Genomic DNA, 13,367 nt, shown 5'->3' on the forward strand with positions numbered 1-13,367 from the left:
CTGACCAACGCCAGGCAGTAGTGCTCGGTCTGCAGGTTAGCTGCCATTTACCTCTGGGTGTCTCTTGCAGAAGACTCATACATCAGAGCGTTTTCCTCATCTGCAGCACGCAAATGCTACAAAAGCAGAAACAACCCAGGAAGCTGTGGGTTTGCGAGTCTGCATGGACATGCACTGTCTGTTTTGATGGTGCTCTGCCATCCTTTATTTCCTTCTCCTTGCTTGTCCACATGCTGCTCAGGAATGGAAAGCTGCATGTCCCGTAATTCCCCCGAACCCGACCTAGGTGACTGGTGTCCTGAACAGGTAAGGTCCATGTACATATACTAATCTTTCCCATTGCACAGCACGGCAGTGCTGCCCGACTTTGTTATGGCTCTGTAGGGCACTTTCCAAGCTGTGTGTCATTTTCATCTCACCTTTCCCTTTCTTTCCCTGAGGTTTTGCCTTGCTTTGCCCTTTTATTCCTGCTACCTTCCTGTGTTGCTCAGGTGTTGCAGTTCCTTTGTGAATAACAAATCCTGAAGCACTGCTGCTCTGCAAGAGAGCCGTCCTGTCAGGTTGCATTGCTTCACTTGTGAAGGCCCAGGGCCTTTTTCTGGGGCCCTCGAGCATAGAAGCGAATGGCAGCGGGAGGCCTGAGTGGCTGGGGTGTAGCCTAAATTTTAATCTTGACTGCGATGGTGACCTAAAGGCCTGCAAGTGAAGAACGATCCTGGGATGGAACAAAGTACCCTGACAGTTTTGAGACAGCTTGTAGTTGTGGCTGTAGCCACAAGTGTTTTGTTTCGTAGAGGGAGCTCATCTGGGTTGTAGGTCTTGTTCTTGCAAAGACTTGTTCTGCAGCAGGTGTTCCACTTGGGCTCCGTAGCACGTGCTGGCCATGCGGGTACAGCACGCAATGGAACAAACCCTGCAGGCCCTGGGGAGAGGCAAAGCAGGAGAGTGGCTGCCCCACGGTGGGGATGAAAGGCAGAGTGCCCTTTGAAGCAGGGGATGCCCTGCTGGCTCTGCCGATCGCATCCACTGCTGGCACGTTCCTTCTTCCTCCTTTCTGGCAGTTTGCTGTCGAGCAGATTGAGGTGGAAGTCAAAGACTCAAATCCAATGTTGCGAAGCCACTGCGGATGCCAAATCCCTGCACGGGAGACCTGGCCGTGTGCAGGAGTTACTGCAGGATGAGGAGCTGCTATTGGTCTTCAAGCAGGTAGGAGTTTGTTATCCACACATAATACTGTATGTATTTGTTGTTGTTTTAAAATCAGTGCCAGTATGCAGTCTGATCCGATGTGTTTGAAAAGTGTGGTGTAAGGATTGTCAGCTGAGAACAGCAGCAGAACATGGGGCTGTTGCAGGGGGAGGGCGTGGGGAAGGAAGCGGGGAAAGGAAAGGGAAAGCCTGGAAAAGGAATGGGGAAGGCACGGGGTGAAGGAAGGGGGCAAGACACAGGGGAATGAACGGGATAGGACAACATACCTGTAGAGCAGCCTAAAAAGCAGTAACAAGCTCTGGGAGGACCGTAGAGTGCCAGATTCTGTGCTGGGTGTTTATCTGTGTGTGTACGTTGTCACTGTTTGTGCCTGGCTGCACTGCTCCAGCCCAGAGCCCGCTGCCTGCAGCTGCATCTTTGCTTCCTTCCCTCCTGCCCGGAGCCCCACGGGTGCTCCCACAACTCCCTTCCCACCCCCAAAATGCCAGAGGAGACACCTGGCAGTGGGATGGAGGAATCCCAGCAGCCCGTTTTCCTTCTGCCTGCAGCTCTCTCCTCCTCTGCCACACAGGGCTCCAGACTGTCCAATGGGAAAGACGTGGGGGAAAGGGAGTGCTGGCAGGAGCGACTGCTGCGGCTGACTGGGGAGGGTCTGCATACCACGTGCCCTCCTGTGCTCTCTCTCCAGCTGCAGGAGGGCCAGAGAAGGGCAGATGGAAAGCTGCAGCTGAGCCTGATGGACCTGCACAGCTCTCGGGCTGTCTTCCAGAGGTAGCTGTGATTTACATTAGGTAGCTGTGAAATACATTAAAGAACGAAGAAGACAGAGGCTGAGTGAACACCAATATGGCGCTCTGCTTTCTGCCAACGTGCTTTAATTTTGTTGTCGTTAAATGTACTGGGCAGTTACATTTTGGCATGTGAATATTTAAAAACAGTGCAACAGATGCTGGCAAGAAGTAATTTTTTTAAACTTTTTTATTATTATTATTATTATTTTCTTTTTGTAAAGCTCTTAGCACGGCTTTCCTGAGTTTGGAGGAGTTTCCCTCTGTTTTCTTCGTCTTCACCCCCACCGCCCCCCACTTCTCATTCCGTGTTCTTATCCCGTCATGCCGACAGAGCACTGACCGCCAGCGATTGCGCCGCGGGCCGCATCGATCCCGTCCGAGTTCTTTCCGCGGTCTCTGCCGCCCCCTCGTGGCCAATGCGCGGAACTGCCGCTGTCCGCTGCTCAGTCCTGCAGGCGGCACAACGCGTGCGCGTAGGAATGCGGAAGTGGCTTCGTAACCGCTCTGTGCAGCTCATCCGCCGCTCTCTATTGTGATTAGTCCTCCAGGTCACAGCGAGCATGCGCCCGACGACTCCAAACAGGCAAATGTTGCTCCTAAGCGCTACGCGTGCGGGCGAGCTGCCGGTTCTCGGACCGCCGGCTCAGCGATCTCCTCCTTCTAAACCAGGCTGCCCCTCATCTATTTCCACGGCGGCACCGAACGTACGCGGCCGCCATTCCGCCGATCGGCCACGCGGGGGCGCCAGAGACCGCGGAAACGACGACTCCGAGCGGATCGACGTTGACCCGCACCGCCTCGTCCCGTGATGTTTTCCAAAGCATGAATCTTGTCCACACACAGTGCTTCTGTAAATGTTGGTATGGGTAAGTCTTGCAGTTCTTCTTTGCTCCGATGCAGGTGCTGCTATTAGCAAGGATTTTGTGCTTTGTTTTAAGCGGAAGATGTTCAGGAATGTGCTAACTGTTGACTTGTCGTGGTTTTGATTGTCTGAGTGTGTTCTTTTTTAGGATGGCATCGTTGCAGGATGTGCCCCGTGCCCACCAGAGGGAGTATGAGAAACACGTGGAGAGCATTGACAGTTCAAAGATAACTGCCCAGGAATGAGAGAAGCCTTCAGATGCTGCTATGAATTACAGGTTCTACAGGGGCATGAAAACATACGTAGAGAACTTAGTAAACAGTTTCAATGAAAAAGTACGCGTGTTTTCCTTCCCTTCGCTGCCACCCATTTCTTTAAGATGATGAACCTGCATTCTCTCAAGGCAAAAATGAGATTTCTTATTTGGAAATGATGATGAGAGATGACCAGTAACAGGAAACAAAGGAGAAACAGACCACCCCTCACAGTAACCTAAAATGATTAAGGTAGTCTATGTACGCTGGCTTGAGCTGTGGGCTCACCTGGGTTGTGATGGAGAAAAACAGAATGTTATTGGAAGAAGTTTTCTTCAGGTGTAGTAACCAGGGTGTCCTAAAGCTGTATGAGAGGTGGGACTTGCGTGCAGTTTAGGGATCTCAAAATGTATTTGCTTTGCAACGTGTGACTAGTAATAAGGATCTTACATTAGATTTGAGTTGGTTTAGCTGGGTTGTGTGAGGATTTGTCAATGTTATCTCCTGTGTTGCTTTCTTTAACTGCAAACCTTAACTATTAAAAGTAGAAAATAAAAATAAAAGATTGAAGGTTGGAAGATGCTGCACAGAGTTTGGTCTCGATGAAGGTACCCTGCAGAGAATGTACTGTCAAATCCAACTACTGTCAGTTGTGCTGCAGCCTGAGGTGTTTTTTATGTAACTGTACATAACTGTACAAGGTTTCGTTGAGATGTTTCCTGTGATGGCGTGGTGTTCAATGGCAGATTGAAGCAAACTAATTGTACCAATAGTGTCCTGTTGAACACTTTTTGGTAGGGTCTTGGGTAGTCCTGTAATAGGCAATTGGTGTTTCAGTTTGTGGCTTTCAGTCTTAAACAGCCTGGAGAAACCTGCAGTGAGCAGGCTCTTGCTTTTCAGACTGTAATGCTCTTGTTCTCATCTCACCCTCATGCTTGAAAGCCTGTGAAAACTGTTCTTTCATTTGTTTTATTCAAACCCGATTGCTGTTTACCATATTTCAGCTGAATTACATAACTGAGCTCGAATCTGCTGTACGTGCACTTCTCCAGCAGCGAGCCGTGTCGGTACTGAAGCGAAGGCAAGATGAGCTGGAAACGGAATCTACTTCTATGCAGCACCTGACAAGTTAGTATGAAGTTACCAGTTACTTTCTTACTGAAATCTCATTCTTTAAGTAGAAACACACAGTTAATTCTTGGATTACGTTTTATTTTCATGTGTAACGTTTTCTCCCTCCCTGCTGTCAGTGGGCATACTGTACTAGATGTCCTAGTTGAAATCCTTACCGAAGTAGGACGCGTAGTATCTCTTCTCCGTGGTAGAATAGTGAATACAGCATGACCAAATGCTCGGTCAGTTTTGAATTACTGATCTCAGTGGCTGTCTATCAGTACTTGAAAAGAGAAACTGAGTCAGTTTTCTAGTAGATATTAGGCTGTTTGGGACGCAGGCACTGTAGAACAGGAGGACAAGGAAGGATTGACTGATAACTGGCAGCAGCTTGAGAAGAGTGAGCTCGGGGATGTAGCCCTTTCTGGTTCTAACTGGTGTGCAGGTGGGGTGGGTGCAAAGCATGCAGACTCTGAGTGTGTGTGCACTCTGGGAAGCACAGCTGGAAGCGTCACCAGGAAGGGCAGAGAGGAAGGGTGGATCTGGGGTCCCTCCCTGTGCTCACTCAGGTGCTCACCTCCCGGTTCAGGCTGTGACCTGGCAATCCCCCTGCACGAGGGAGCAGCCACAGCTGTCCTACAGTTCACTTTAATATTGACTGTGCTTTAGACTGGAGACTGTGAATTTTTCATCAGGAGGTTTTACTTACTTTGGTTAGTTTCCAAATGAAGAGCAGAAGCAGAATCAGTGTTCTGCATTCACCTCTTTGTCTTGTTCCTGTCTTCTGGTAGCTGGGAATGGCAAACCAAGTAATGATGGATTGGAGAGTGATGAAAAGATGAAGCTTCTGAAAACGTGTGAGCATCGAAGGTACGTATAATTACATCTAACTGTAGTAAGTGTGTATCTGCTTCCTGTTACTTACACAGGGATGAAGGTAAATCTGTGCGATTACTAAAGGAGATGATACACACACGTGCAAAAATGCCTTTCCTTTCCAAAGCTCAAGGTATATGGAAACCATCTGTTTGTTAATGGGGGGTTTTTTTCGTGCTGATTGGAATCTGAATGTTCATAGGTGCATCAGAACATCTAACCTACCCTCTGTTATCAGCGTAGGCCAGGTGCTACATTTTGCACGTCGGGGTCTGCTGCTGACCTTAAGTTACTGGGAGCTCTGAAACCGTTCCAGTTGCATTGGTGCCTTGACTCAGCACTGTTTAGGCACAGGTAAGGACTTAAGAGTTTTACTGGTTGAAAAACGACGTAATAAAACTTTACTTGAAGCAAACTGTTAACCTTTAACGTTAAGTAATGCCAATATTTACATACAAGAGGTATGCTATGCAAATGATAGGTATAAATATAATTTTCCTGTTGATTTTTGCATGCTGTTACGGTATGTGGTGCCAGGACTAACGTTTTTTAGCCCCAGTGAGACTTGGATGCAGTCACAGTTTCCATGCAAGTTGTTGCATAAGCTACATAGAACTGAGATGACGGACTGTTGAGAGCGCAGTAGTTTCTTACAGACTACCTCTGGCAGGGATAGTATGGAGTACCATGTTAGATGTTTGGTGTTTCAGGTGGGGGGAGTTCCTAGTATGAATGTGGTGAAGTGAAGGTCGTTAGAGATGCTTTTAATGTCCTTTGGCAGCTCACAAAGTACCTTACTGTTACAGTCTGTGTCTCTAGGGTTGCATACTTACTTCTGCTTCCTCACTGTGTTTCCTTAGGCTATTGCTCTCACCGGGTGTTCTTAGTATATCACTGAGCTTTCTTTTACGTATGTACATGGTGAATAACTCACCTGAGTTCATTACAGAATGCAGGACTTGCAGGCGGCAGCTGAGAGAGCGTTCACAAACAGCTGGTCACCACGAAGGCATGCCGAGTGATGAAGAACTGGCTCTGACAGAGGTGACTGAATTCCAGAAGAGCAAAGGTTGGTCAGGATATGAGAGCAAAATTCCTCCCGTATTGAGAAGGATTTTCAAGGGAGAGTGAAGAAATACTCCTTTTGAATGGTATATCGTTTATTTTCTACAGCATAGAATTAATACATTTAAACAATTCTGACTGATGCCTTAGGAAGAATAGGTAAGATTGTAGGCTTCTTTAGTTTAATCAGTTTTTTGTCCAAAGTTGGAATGTATTTCAAATTGAGATTTGAACTGCCTTAGTGAGCAGGTCACGAGGAGCTGGGAGAGGCACGATGCGTATTTGCTGAATAACAGAAGGAGGATTTTCCTGTCTGAGCTTTTAAGAGACATACAAAATATGAAATGTAATGGGTATTTAAATCTGTGCAGTTGTTCAAAACCGCAGAAGTCTTTTTGTGGTCTTCTGTATCTTTTTTTTTTCCTGAAAAAGGCTTTGCCAGAGTGCAGGACGGGGGCATGCTGCTTGCAGGGAAGACTTCTGTACAGGAGCTTTGCCGTGGGTTATAGAGGCATTCCGGAGCTTGAGATAAGTGTTGTTAACTAGAAGGAGGGCATCTTTTCCTCTTGTCAGGTTGGTTGCGTATGAATCACTTGCATCTTTATTAATGTGGAGCTGTTTGCTGACATTTTGACAACCCTACCCTCTGAAATCTAGCTTTACATTCAGTTTTAGCTTGCTGCTTTGGTCCATTCCATGATTAGAATCCATGTAAAACTGTTAAATGAGAATCTTTTGGTATCATTAGGTATATTTTTGCATGGAGCTTTTTCTCTCAATCCTGACAGCTGAACAACTAACGGGAATGATCTTTCAGCAGAATTCTACAGACCTGAAAGAGATGCCCTGGTTCAGAGCTGTAGAAGGATTCAGCGATGCCAAAAAGCCGTCTGAATCAAAAAGAGATGATGATCCTGATGAAGAAGTTTTGCCTAGAGTGATTGAAAAAACTATCCTGCCAAAAACTACAGGTATATTAAGGTTGTCTTGAGGACTTTCACTGCAGCTAGGTAATCAAACCTTAAATAAGTGGTAATGTAAAATTATGTTGATAGTTACAATTACATGTTAAGGTTACTGCAAATGAAAGGTTTAGCTTTTTGAATGTTTGCTTCCTTGAAACTAGAGCAGATAGCCACTTGGATATCATGAATGAAATAATTCCTGTTTTTCAGCATTTGCCAAGAATGTGTGGGATCCTTTATCGACTTCACAGACTGAGAACCTTACACAGCTTTGCGATAACGTGTTTGAAAAACAAGTCCTGTCCAGAAGGGAATGCAGCCAGGCAAAACAGGTAAAGGCTGTTGTGGTAATGGGGAAGGAAGTTCTTGATGCAATGTATGCATTCACTGTAAATATTCACTGTAACATACACTTAGCCCAGTTCTGGTTTTATTCTCATGCAAATCTGGGAGTTTATCCAGCATAAAGTAGGTGAAACTAAGTTGATGTTTAGGCCCCTAGTATGAAAAGAAATAATAACAAACGTTTATGCAGTTGCCACACTTGACTTCAGGAAGAAGCTTTAGATAAGGTTCTGTTTGTATAGTAGCTGTGGTGTTTCGTTGTGTTTCTTTTTAATAGAACTTCGTAGCTGGAAAATACATTAATCTCGTTATCCAAGAGGATTTTATCAAAAAAAAAAAAAGAAAGAAAGATGGTTAAAGCTGAGACTTGCTCACAGGTCTTTAATGCAGTCACGATCTTAGTGTCTATTATATACAGTGGCACCTGCATTCAGCTGAGTTAGCATTTTGCTTTTCCACATGAACAAAATAACTGCCTAAAATTGTTGTAAGTGGAAGGTGAGATCCTTTTCTTGTGAGGATGTGTTAATATTTTTCTTTTTTTCTTTTTTTGACAGGATTTGATTAACACGGTTGTCCTGAGGATGAAGCAGTCTGTAGAGGAGGATGTCTTTATCCCTCTGTATCCGAAAAGGTAAGCTGTCCCTGGGAATTTATGTTTTTACTTTTTAAAATTGTTATTTTTAGTCATAGAATCATAGAACTGCTCAGGCTGGGAAAGACCTTAAAGACCACCAAGTCTACCTGCAACCTAACCTCTTTTTTTAGCCTTTGTTCTATTTTTCTGTACCTTTTCCCCAGAAGCGTGGGTGAAATATATTGTAGACATCCATGAGCAAATGGAACAAATGTGCCTTCTACTGTTTAATTGTAGGAATAGTTACCAAGAGTAACTGACAAGAGTAACTACGCAGTCAACTTACTGCCTTTTTGCTCCTGTAACTAAAAGCTTTCATAAATGGAAAGTTCTTAGCCCAGAGTCTGGTTTTGTGATCTTCACTTGGAGTATCTGAGGGCTTGTGTTATTTGTGGTGGTCTGTTCCCCCTTCTACTCCTGACTCCTCCTTTCTTTCCTGAAATAGTTGATATTGCTGATGCTTACTGCTGGACGCTCTTAGAGAGAGGATAACTGGTAAGAGTCTGGTAGATGTGGGGTTACGACACAGCTGGGAGAAGGTGTTGCTAAGCCTGATGCAGCATGTTTGTCTGGTTACAGGCAGTGCTGTTCGTCTGAGAATCCATTAAACACATACTCGAGTGTTTCCAACTGCTAATTCCATTGGGTATTGCAAGGAGTTTCAGTTAACAGCTGTTTCCTTAGACCTTGATTCTGGTTGTCACTGCTGAAAGAATCCCATAGTTGTAATTCATCGGTGTTTAAGAGATGAATTGTCTGTTTGTCTTCCTTTCAGGTCAAACAAAATCCTTATTTCCTCTTCCTCTTTTTCTGACCAGCACTGTGGAAGACAAATCATCTCCATGTTCAAAATTCCAAGGCAGACGGTTTTGGTCAGCTGTTGAGGTAAAGAAAAAGCACCGATCTTGTCTGTGAAAATCATTTTAGTTAAAAGTAGACTGTCGTCTTTGAGGAAATGTATCTTCAGTCAAATCTGATTCCTGAGAACTTAATGCATTTTAATAGGAAGGGTAGCTATTTTTCGTCAGTGAGCTATTTATGCTCACCCACCTCTGATACGTAGTCAAGAGACTTTAATTTCATCATCTGTTCCTGCTAACCTTCCATGAGATCAGTCATTGGCACTCTGTGGATAGGTCTGTTTCCTCAGTATGTGCATACAGTGCCCATGTTGCTCTCGTAGAGTAGAATCCCTGCATGTGCGTGTAAGCGTATTAGTATAGCTTTATTCAGTCTAAAGTGCTGAGTTAGGAATGTCTGAATGCCTGTGATTCAATTCCCTCTTAGATCTGTTTCCTCTATGAGTGTATTTGGATTCGTACTAAAGATGAGGTTTAGATGCAGGAAAACACATTAACATCCCATTTCCCCTGCTGTGTGTGCTAACAAGGCCATGGTGACAGCTCTGCATAGGCTTCCTGCTGCCATGTTGCACATTCCAGTAGAAAAATCAGGGAATTTGGGAATGTTGAGGACTTGCCATATTCACTCCTGGGGCAAGCTGTTGTGTAAGGGTTTGTCATGGACAGATGCAGAGAAGACAAGAGGGAGCTTAGTGCTGATACCTGCAGACACGAAACAGACATAAGATTCTGGTAGTCACCTTCTGAGACTGTGTATTGCCTGACTTAAATGTCCAGTCAAATACATGTTTCTAAAAGCGAGACCAGTGGTCTTTCACTGCTGATTGAAGTTTTCTCCTTTCAGTTTGTTTTCCATCCTCCCTGTCAGTCTTCTCTTTAGAAGTGGTGATGTGCAGAACATGGTTGAAAATGTGCTTGTGTTGGGTATCTTCTGACAGTTTGCCACTCTTTTTTCTGGAGTGAAGTCATGAATTCGTTTATCCCAGAGTAAGTAGTACTGCGGGTCATGCATTAAACTCTTTGGATCTGTTCAGCAGCTTATTAGTGTGACTTATCTGTGTTTGAGACTGCCGTTGTGCAGCCCCTATTGGTGCTGTCTTTCAAAGCAGGTGATCATCTGCAGGCTGCCTATCGGGAATGTCCTCTAAACCATGCCCAGAAATTGTATGGGAGAGCTACTCACAAAGGGCTGGGCGAGAAGAGGACAGGAACTATTTTAATGAGGAAGTACAGTTGATGAGGTTTTGATGTTTGTGCCATCATACAGTCTAACTTTCCTAGCAGCTCATGCAGTCAAAAGGAAGTGTCCTGCCAAACACTCCAGAGAAGTATGCAGTAGTCGTGGGCTTTGCGACATGCTTTCTGACTGGTGACTGCTAAGATCACGTACTGTGTCTGTGTGGGTGAACTACCTTGAGGTTAACAGTTACCTTGACATTAACCATTCTGTGTTGAGGGGGAGACCAGCCATGTTCTTCCGCTGGGCTTAAGTCTTTTTAAATAGTCATTTCTACAGTGATAACAGGTAACTGAAGACAACTCTTGCTAACGAATAATACTGAGGTCAAGTACAAAAGAATCTTTTTGCTGCTATGGACCAAGGCTATCAACCTTACCTGTGTTGTGAGGCTGGTGGCATGAAATCTTATGTAGCATATGCAGTAGTGGTTGTTCTTTCATTCTGTCACAGATTCTCTCCAATGTTCACTTAGAATTGGATCTCAATTGCTGTTGATCCCTGTTTCTTGCTAAGCTTGGTGTCTTTGTACACGTGCACACCTCTGGTGTCTTTGTACATGTGTACACCTTCAGATTTGACCACTGGCTTTTCTCTGAAAAAATAAAGCACGGCTGTTTTCTGTTCTTGGGAGTTAGCAAATTGTTAACCAATTGGAAGGGTGTCATGCTCTTTCTTTCCTTGGGAGGTGATGTGTGTATGTATGAGGGTACAGCTCATAGGCACATGTAGAATTAATCTACTTCAAAATATTATTTATGATCTGTAGTTTTTTAGTGACTAATTGGCAGTAAGCTTGGAGAGAATAAATCCTGTTTTTTGAGTACTGAGATTGGATGGACATGGTATCTTTTAAGTTTAAAAAGGAGGTTCTAACGCACCCTCAGCCATCAGATATGCATGTTCTGTTTCTCCATTACTGCAGCTGCTCTCCAAGGTTCTCCTTTGGGATGGGACTGTACAGGAAGACACAGTCCGTGGTGTGGGACTGAGCAAGCTGCTGAATCAGTTGCCTTCTTCTGAACCTCTTCAACACACCACCAGGGCCAGAAAACATAGAGAAGTGTAAAGAGGTGAAAGGTCTTATTTCCATGGGGACAGACTGTAGTCTGAAGTGTAATTATTTAACATTTGAAGTTGTTTTTTATTTGTTTGTTTGTTTTTTAATGACCTTGGTGTATAAAAGAATTTCAAAGCAAGCATTGGTTCCTAGGCTTTAGGAATAACTGCTTAAAATGACGGTTTTGTTTTTTGAAGAGTAAACACTGCCAATAATAACTGAACTAGCCAAAAGGACAAGTCTGTCAGAAGTGGTGTGACTAATGTTATTGAAAGCCTTTTTTTTTTTCTTTCTATTTTTTCTTTCAGAATACTCTCTGGGTGAACAGGTGGTTGCATGCTTCCCAGAAAGGTGGTTCCAAAATCTTGGAAGTGGGTCAACTCTCCCCGAGTCAGTGAACTTCTGCCAGCATTTGGTTCAGTGAGCACGTATGCTTCACAGGAATAACCACAGGTAACAAACAACATGTTCTTTGGGATGCAGCACTTGCTCATATTCTTTATGTTAGTATTTCTTTTAGGGACGTGGTTCAGTGGGCATGGTGGTGATGGGTTGACAGTTGGACTAGATGATCTTTGTGTTTTTTTCCAACCGTAATGATTCTATGATTCTTAAATTCCTCAAGCCTCATGCATTTAACACTTTCAGTGATGTACTTCCAACATCTACGTACAACTAAAGATGCAGTCCATAATGTAAAACTGGATTGCTTTTGCAGTACTAGTTCAGGCTAGTTTGAGGCTCTAGATGTTGGGTGCAGTTAGTGGTCAGTGTAGCTCAAGGCACGTTTTAGCTTTATTGATTTTGAAGTCAGGTGTGAATGTGTTGCTATGTCAACTTGTTTTTGTAATAGTGATGAAACTGAAGAAGTTGTTCTCCTGTTGGTGAAAGTCAAGGCTCTGCGTATTGCTGAAGAGCTCACTGAAGAGTGCAAACGGGAACATCTTAAATCTGTGATCAGGAAATAAGAATTTCTTTGAAGCAGCAGTTCTTTTACTGAAACAAGCCTGATGCTCACTCTAAAAAAGTGGTAACGTTTAATGATTGGACTGCCTGCAGTTGTTTTACTGTGAAATATTTTGATTTTTTTCCAACTGTCTTCTGATGCCATCTACTCCTAGATAGAATCACAACCGTCAGTGTGAAGTGCAGGTGTTCTGAAAATATGCTGAAGCCTCACTGCTTTGTTCTTTTGGGAAGGATGACTGCAGTAAGTGCCTGTAACGTTACCACTGCTGGTGAGCAGACAACTTCACAAGCTGTTTTCAGTACCACACCAAATCACTCTGACTCAGGAGTCACTGAACTCTAACTTATTGTCCACTTAATGAGATAACTCTACCAAACTCACAGTGAGTTCCTCATAGCTTTTTGATCCCGACACAGAAGCAGGAATTCTGTATGCAGTGAGAAGTTTGATCTATGAACATCTACTGATGGTAAACGGCTGTTCAGGAAGGTAACAAGTTGCACAGGAGAACGTCTTAACTACGCTTACTCTTCTCCAGAGTATGATTTGTAGTGGAGCTTTGTACTTGAGATACAGACTGGACTTTGTGCACAGACTTGGAGCTGTCACCCGCCCTCATTTATCAGACGAGCAGAACAACAACTCCAGTTACCTTCTAGTAATTGGCTCTCTAAGGACATTTACCTTTTGCTTCCCTCTAAGACCCATGAAACCTCATTTCACCGTACCCATGTTGGATTTCTAAGTGTTGTGTAACTTCGTATATGTGCAGTAAATATTACTGCTGCAGAATAAAAAGGATGTTTTATTGTAGAAACAGCAGTGCGTCACAAATTCTGCTAAGTTTGCAATTGCCTGCTTCTCTAAAATATTATGTATGGGTCTTCCATTTAACTCTTGGGGGCTTTTATTCCCTATGGTTTTTCTGTTGTTTTTTATTACAGAATATGTATTTTTGTAAACTGTTTTAATTGTAAATAGCATTCATCAGTGTTATAGACAACAATGACTTTTAAAATAAAAGCAAAACCATTATTTTGAAAAGTAAAGATGTTTTTGTGTTAATGAGACTTTTAACGCTTTCAAGTCTTGAACACGGCAGGAATGTTATGTGAAGTAT

This window comes from Gallus gallus, chromosome Z (genome assembly GCF_016699485.2).
Source record: "Gallus gallus isolate bGalGal1 chromosome Z, bGalGal1.mat.broiler.GRCg7b, whole genome shotgun sequence".
Taxonomy (NCBI): Eukaryota; Metazoa; Chordata; class Aves; order Galliformes; family Phasianidae; genus Gallus; species Gallus gallus.